Genomic DNA, 7,381 nt, shown 5'->3' with positions numbered 1-7,381 from the left:
TTTCCAAAGTCTTTATGTATTAGTACATGTATAAAATCAACTGTATGAAAAGAACACTCAGTAAGGGAGGAATGAGCTCACTAATGTAAAGAAATGAGAATAAAAACACTGCGTGGGTTGCTAAGACAATAGGCCACTGTCAGGAACTCTATGATGCTAAGCAATTAGATATGTTCTAATTTGGAACAGATTAAGAGTTAAATCTGAGAAATTGAAAAGGCTGAGCCAAACAATACATAACTAAGAATGTTGTAAGGAATGAAAACATGGATATATTAGGGCTTGGTTCATTTCAAGGGTTTTGGCTGGGAACTGACCACTCAAAGCTTTACAAGACATTCATTAGCCTGTTTCCATGAGGTTTGGTCCACATTTGTTTAGGAGATGAAACATTTCAGATCCAAAGGTTAAAAAAGTTTAGAAATTTTTATCTCTGAACACCTTCTCTTAGAACTGAAGTTCTTTCTCTTTCCCCCTCCAGAGCATGTGGCCCAGTGGATTTCAGATTCAATCAATTTTGCCCATCAGGATGTTTACTTGAAATCCTAGCAGGGGAAGCAAGTAGAAGGCATGGAAACTCGAAAATATGTTCTCACGTTTTGCTTCTCTCTAAGGCATGGTTGCTCTTTCCAGAAGGGAAGGGTCAAGTAGGGGTTTTGCTTTAACAGTTAAAAGCCGTGATCAAAAATAATTTTGCTTCTTGAGGAATTAGGAGGATCCCAGAAGAACACAAGTTTCTAAGGTGCCCACAAAACATTTTGACAGAAACACTGGGCTACTTATCCTTTTTGGGTTGAGTGAATGTTGGGATTCCAGAAGATTATAGGCCTCCGTGCCCACTGGATTACACAAAGGTGAGGAAGATTTTTGTGCTTGTGGATATTATGCTGGAATTTATTAGCTGTGTGCTTGGGAAATTCACTTAATTGTCTTAAGCTTCTGTTTTCTTATTAAAAAAATGGAAATAACCTTGCTCTGAGGAGGGTGCTTTTGGATATTAAGTGAAATAATGGTTTAAAATGCTGAGTACATTGTTTGGTCTGTACAATACTTCAGAAGTGGCAGCTACCTAAGTAGTGAGAAGTTAATGATGTGTAAGAGGTTAAACAAACACAAAAAGAATTATAAAGGGGGTGTGTTAGTTTTCAAGTGTGGCTGGTATAAATCATCACAAACTTACTAGGTTAAGACAAATTACCAATTTACACAAATTTACTATTTTACAGTTTTGTAGGTTACAAGTTGCCTTTTAAAGACCCTGGGAGATAATCTGTCTCCTTGCCATGTCCAACTTTTAGAGGCTGCCGCATTCCTGGGCTAATGCCCTCCTTCTTCCATCTTCAGAGCCAGCAAAATAACATCCCCCCGCTCCTGCTTTTGGTGGGCATATATTTTTTTTGGATTCCACTTTTCTGCTTCCTTATGTGATTACATGCAGGTGGTTTGGGATTAATTTAAGGTCAGCTAGTTAATATCCTTAATTTTTTAAAAAATATTTTATTTATTTATTTGAGAGAGCGAGAGAAAGAACGAGCAAGGGAAGGACAGAGGGAGAAGCAGACTTGCCACTGAGCACAGTGCTCGATGCAGGGCTCCATCCCAGGAGCCTGGGACATGACCTGAGCCAAAGGCAGATGCTTAACCAACTGAGCCACCCAGGTGCCTCAGTATCCTTAATTTAAACGTCAACTTTATCTGCCTTGAAGTGTAATGTATAATAGGTTCTGGGCAGAAGACATCACTGTTTTGGGAGGTGGGGGCAACATTCTGTTTTCCATAAGAGGGAAAGCTCATTTTTACTGTGTTCATGAAGATAGATTTAAAGCATGGAATTTTTTGCATTTGTTCATTCGCCAGCATATATTAAGTATTTTTACGTATTTCATTGATCACTGGAGATTTAAAAAATGAGCAACACTATTTCTTGTAATAGTTTAGGGTTCACTAGTTCATAAGTTAAATAGTGAAAAAGCACAATGGTGGACCCAGTGGAGACTCAACGAAGGAGTGGCGCATTCTGTTGAGAATGGATTTGGGAGGAATTGAGGAAAGATGCTAGAGTCTTAAAATTAGTTGATAGAGTGGGGAGGCAAGGAAATATTACCGTCAAAGGACGCGGAGAGAATATAATGACTTAATACAATGAGGAGCTCGGGGAAATGACAAGTAACTTAGCGCAATAAGAGCACACAGAGCGATAAGCCTGGAAAGATAGAGATACTTGAGATTCTGATTCCTATTTATCTACTGCTTTTTTGGGATAACCTTGCATTACCTGAATTTTAGCAGTTTGACTTTATCTTAAGCCAGTGGAGGACAGTAATGATAGTTAGGGTGATGGCAGATTCCAGAAACTCTCAGATTCCGTGCTGAGGCTTCATCCTGGTGACAGTGATCTCTTCCCTGATGCAAATCCTCTAATTACTCATCTTAACTATATGATACGTGTTTTTGTTCTGGGGATAAAGGAAGCTCTGTCTATGGCCTTGAGCCTTTTCAAGACAGTAAACAGAATTATGGCAATTGTGGTAAGCAATGGAAATGAGATGTCTATAGCGTTCATTGGCCTTATCACCCACTGCTTTGTGATCTTCCTGTGTGTGTATTGGTTTTGTGTCCTTTGCAATATTAATGTCTTCGAAAGCAGAGGCTTTGGCATAGCAGTTGCTTAGAAAATCAGTATTAACTCTCTTCTTTCTTCATTTGACATAACAATGAGAAATAGCTGCCATGGATGACTTTGCATGTTCATTTATATGATTAAAGAAACTATTCTTTCACTCCTCAGTCGTGGTAAATCATTTGGATTTTTAGTGTCTGTCTCAACACCATCTCTTAAAAAATGTCTTTTCCCAATTAGAGAGGAAGGCAAACCATGAGAGAATCCTGACTCTGGGAAACAAAGGGTTGCAGGAGGGGAGGTGGTGGTGGGGGATGGGATAACTGGATGCCAGGCATTAAGGAGGGCAAATGAAGAGATGAGCATTGGTGTTATACTATGTGTTGGCTAATTGAATTTAAATAAAACATTTAAAAAATGTCTCTCCCCCACCCCCCAAATAAATCTTAAAAATAAAAACAAAAAACTAGTAGATGGCATGGAGGCTAAAGTCTGGGAACTTCCTCCTCCTGCGCTCTTCATGAGGGAGTTGCTGTCAGGAGGCCCTTACCACATACTTGTGTTCTCTTGTTTCTCTTAACTACTACTTCAGTCCTGCACCTCAGATAGCCTGGAGTGTAAGTACTCAGGCCTGATAGACATACTCTGCTGTCATTATGTCCAGGGAGTTGTGTTATTCCTGTGGCTTCCCATACGTGCTGCCCTTGCGTACACATTTGCGTATGATTCATTAAATTCTTTTAGAACTACTCAACCTAAGAGTTCCATGTATTTTCTATTTGAGCACTGTTCCCTGAACCTTCTTACTCTAAATGGACTACTTTCAAATCTCAACTTGTCAGCCTACCAATATAGCAGTTCTTGTCCAGTTTCTTTTTCTTTACTGTGTAATATAGATCTTGTGTCTTCTTCTAATTCTTTTATAACTTGCAAAACTCCAGTCCTGCAACCATTCAGCTGTGTGAAGGATTTGATTCTATCTCTTGGCCTCTGAATATTATTGGACAAAAGCAAACATTTATACGGGTTTGTGTCTCTACGTTTCATGGTCCTATATTGCAGCTGGGCTTTCAATAACTGGTTAAATTTATCATCATGGATAGTGGAGATTCAAATGTTTGTACTGTATTTTTTTTTTTTTTTTGCCTACTTTGAGTTGATAATCTACCTCTTAATTCAATAAAAGGTACCCTATTTGAATTAATTCCCTAACCTACTCCCTGTGTCTACTTAAGCTCTTTCCTTCTTAAAGTTGTGGTGGGTACAAGGAAGATTTTAGAAAGTAACGGAGAACCAAACCCCAAGTGGTTTAAGCACAAGGTTATTTATTGACTTAAATACCTGTGAGACTGAGGAGGAAGGCTCTGTAGGTGTGTAGACTTCGTTATTAAATGGACATTTTTCTGTGTGGTCACTGGGATGTCCATAGCAACTTCAGATAACCTATTCTCTCATGCTCGTGTCTAATGGGATGATAGGTCTATATTCCTTTCAAGAGTCCAGCAGAAGTTCTGAGCCTGCATCTAGTTAGCTTCAACTGGGGAAACTATCCATCATGATGGATATCCATGATGAACCCATCAGCCTGGTTAGTATATGTACAAATAAGGTTAAGTCATTTAGTACCTGATCTTGGATCTGAAGATTTGTTCAAGTAACCTTGAGATTTGTGTTGAAAAATGTTGATACCAGGTTGAATTGAATGACTTTCTAGGGCAGTGACATATGAGGTCTTGGGGTCTAGTCAATGAAGCCTGACACAGAGTTCCTGCCTTGGGGACTGGGGATTAGGGGGACTATCAACATGTGTTCTCACATTTCAGACTCCCCAGCCCAGTACAGTGGGTAGGTAGGGTCATTCTCCGTAACTAACCAACAACCCCTGGTTTTGTTTAGCTAAACTTCTCTATAGTTCTTCTCAGCCATATTTTCTTGCAAGGAAAAACTTGAACATTTCTTGAGGAAAAAAAAATTAATAATATTGTATCCAAGGTACTTCCTAGAAAAAGTGTTTCACAATTTGATGATTTTGCTGATAGAAATTACATCAAAAGAATTTATGCTGTACGATATTATTAAGCTATTTATTTCCTTTAGTACTACTTGTTCCAACCTAATCAGTAAGACAAGATAAAATTGGTTATTAGAGTGAGGCCAACAAAGAATCTAGTTTTTCTGGGGTTATCTCGTTAAACTCTATTTAATCTGTAGCATTCTGGAATACTCCATCAGAAGTTGGATGAGCCTTCATGGCTTGTGTCATTCTCTTTTAGAAGATATTACATTTAGATTGACAAAGAGAGGGACACCTGGGTGGCTTAGTAGTTTAGCACCTGCCTTTGACCCAGGGCGTGATCCTGGGTCCTGCGATCGAGTCCCTGCTCCCCACAGGGAGCCTGGTTTTCCCTCTGCCTATGTCTCTGCCTCTCTCTCTTTGTCTCTCATGAATAAGTAAAATCTTGATTAAGAAAAAAAATGTTTTAAAAAAAAAAAAAGATTGGCCAAGAGAATATAGGTAAGTAGTATCAGAACTTTTGGACTTTTGTGCAGTATGCCATAGACCTTCAAGGGAAGTGTGGAGTTCTTAAATTCATATATAAGTACTAAAGTAACAAAGACATTTTGCTTCAATAAATTTCAAACACTTTAATAAATGTTACTAATATCATGAAGAATTTGAGTTATTATGCATACTTTTGCCTCTTAGATATCCAGATATTTCCTTGGTAGAGAGAAACTTAATTATAAACACTGTATTATAATCAAGTTTTCCATCTCCTTCTGAGTTATATAATTTTCCATTTATTTAGGTTTTTGGCTTGGTTTACAGTATAAAAGTGAAGAAAGAGCAGGTGACATCCTTAATGATTCAATTTACCTTTTCCTCCAAAGCCTGGTTAGGAGGAAAAAACAGTTTTAAGAAATGGCTTGATTGTTCGTTCATTTTTCCCATGATGTGGATAATAGTTACAAATGTTTGAAGTCTAAAAATTTGTTGAAGAATATATGACCAAGGACCAAATTTTGGCTTTGAATGTTGACTTAACCACTCACTAAGAAATCTTGAAAAATTTTACGTTTTTGGAGTGAAGTTTCCTTACCAATAAATAGTTAGCTCCCAGGTTTATTATGGATGGATGATAAATTAAAATAATCATGTGCAATGCATTTAATAATTTGTGGTGCCCAGTATAAGATTTTAATTCTAGTTTGAGAGCATTTTCCTTTTCCAAATGACATTTCCAGTATAAGGCAGTAAATTAGTTGTGTGGTTAATGCATCACAGATTCAAATGCTCAAAGGGGGAATAAAAAAATCTGTTTTGAAAAAAAACCTTTATTCTAGGACAATGTGTTCCCTCTTTAACAAAGAAATTATTTTTAAAAAAATAGTAACAGTACAGCTTAGCTTACAGTTTGTAAAACACTTACCTCATTTTGATCTCATTTTTGAGGCCAAATGAGAAATAGGGGGTCTGAATTAAAATTCAGTGTTAGCTTGCAGCACGAGCTGTGTGAACTATTTTACTGTGTAAAGTATTTGGGATCATCCTTGTCAACTGGCATTATTTAGGTAATGAGACAAGAAAACTATGTTTAAATATTGGAAAACATGTTAGCTAGAGAACCTTGCTTCTTCTCCTCTTGGAAACATTAATCATCTCTGAGAGATGCTTTTGTTTACATATTTTAGAGAAAGCTCCATTTGTCTACAATCCTGATGGAAATGTTTATTAACCACATTCTTGGAGTGAACAGATTGTTCTGTGATAGGAGAAAATTGATCCCTTTTATTCTAGACAAACAGTGGATTTGACTTCACAGATTTTTATGTTTTTACAGATCTTGCTGTAGCTATCCCCACTGCAGAGATGACTTGAGTCAGTTAACACCAAAGCAGCCGGTTTCACTTCCAAGCCTGGCAGCTGCTGCTGTTAACACCTGTATACAAACCCTATCTTTTTAATAAATCTTAGAGGGACCCAATTCCCTCATCCGCAGATTGCTTTTATTCTACAAAGTGTTTTTATGAATACATATTTATTACTACTACTAGTCATCATGGAGATGTCGGGTTTGGAACTGAGCCTCAACGCCTTCCAGCTGTGGCCTTTGGGCAGGCGCCTCCTATCCCCTCGTATCATAAATGTTCTTCAGCTTAACACCTCAGATAACAATAAGAAACTTGAGACTTTCTGTGGGGAATAGATGAAATGCATGTAAAACATCTGACAGAACTATGGATGCTATAGGTAACTTAAAAATAGAGGTAGTATATTTCTCTCCAGCTACCAGGTGTAAGGTGGGGTAGGGGCATGGGCTTGAACCATAAGAGGGGGATAGCAAAGTATTAGGGGAAGAAGAGTTTTTATCACCATAAATTTGAGCCTGGGAAAACTTGGTACCCTTGCTGATCTGTTAGAATGTCCTCAATTCTTTTATTTAACATATGAATACAGAGAATATTTCATATGCCAACTACTGTTTTAGTTTCTGGGGATATATCTGGACAGAATGGATAAGATACCCACCCACATGGAGCTTAAATTCTAATAGATGTAGACAGCCATGGTCCACTTGTTCTCTCAAGAACAGTTGAAATGAGAGGGAGAAAGGGCCATTTCTAGATAATGAAGAGTTATCAACTCTGGGAAGAGTGGAGTCCCCAGAAGGTGGGAGATGGCAATACAATTCTAGAGGATGGAAGGCAGTGGTAGTGGTGCATGGGGTGGGGGGAGCAAGTAGAGGCACCTAAAATATG

General features: G+C 38.0%; 1 long non-coding RNA gene across 1 annotated transcript in view; it reads left to right on the top strand.

Annotated features, from left to right (window-relative positions):
* The first annotated feature begins 219 nt into the window (after positions 1-219).
* LOC144313440 (uncharacterized) overlaps positions 220-7,381 on the top strand; it is a 71,397-nt gene continuing 64,235 nt past the window's right edge. The window contains exon 1 of the long non-coding RNA XR_013379087.1: positions 220-854. This is a non-coding gene — a long non-coding RNA (uncharacterized LOC144313440). The remainder of the gene's footprint in view (positions 855-7,381) is intronic.

This window comes from Canis aureus, chromosome 5 (assembly GCF_053574225.1).
Source record: "Canis aureus isolate CA01 chromosome 5, VMU_Caureus_v.1.0, whole genome shotgun sequence".
Lineage (NCBI taxonomy): Eukaryota > Metazoa > Chordata > Mammalia > Carnivora > Canidae > Canis > Canis aureus.
Note: the sequence above shows the minus strand (reverse complement) of the source record. Positions and strands in the feature narration are given on the sequence as shown.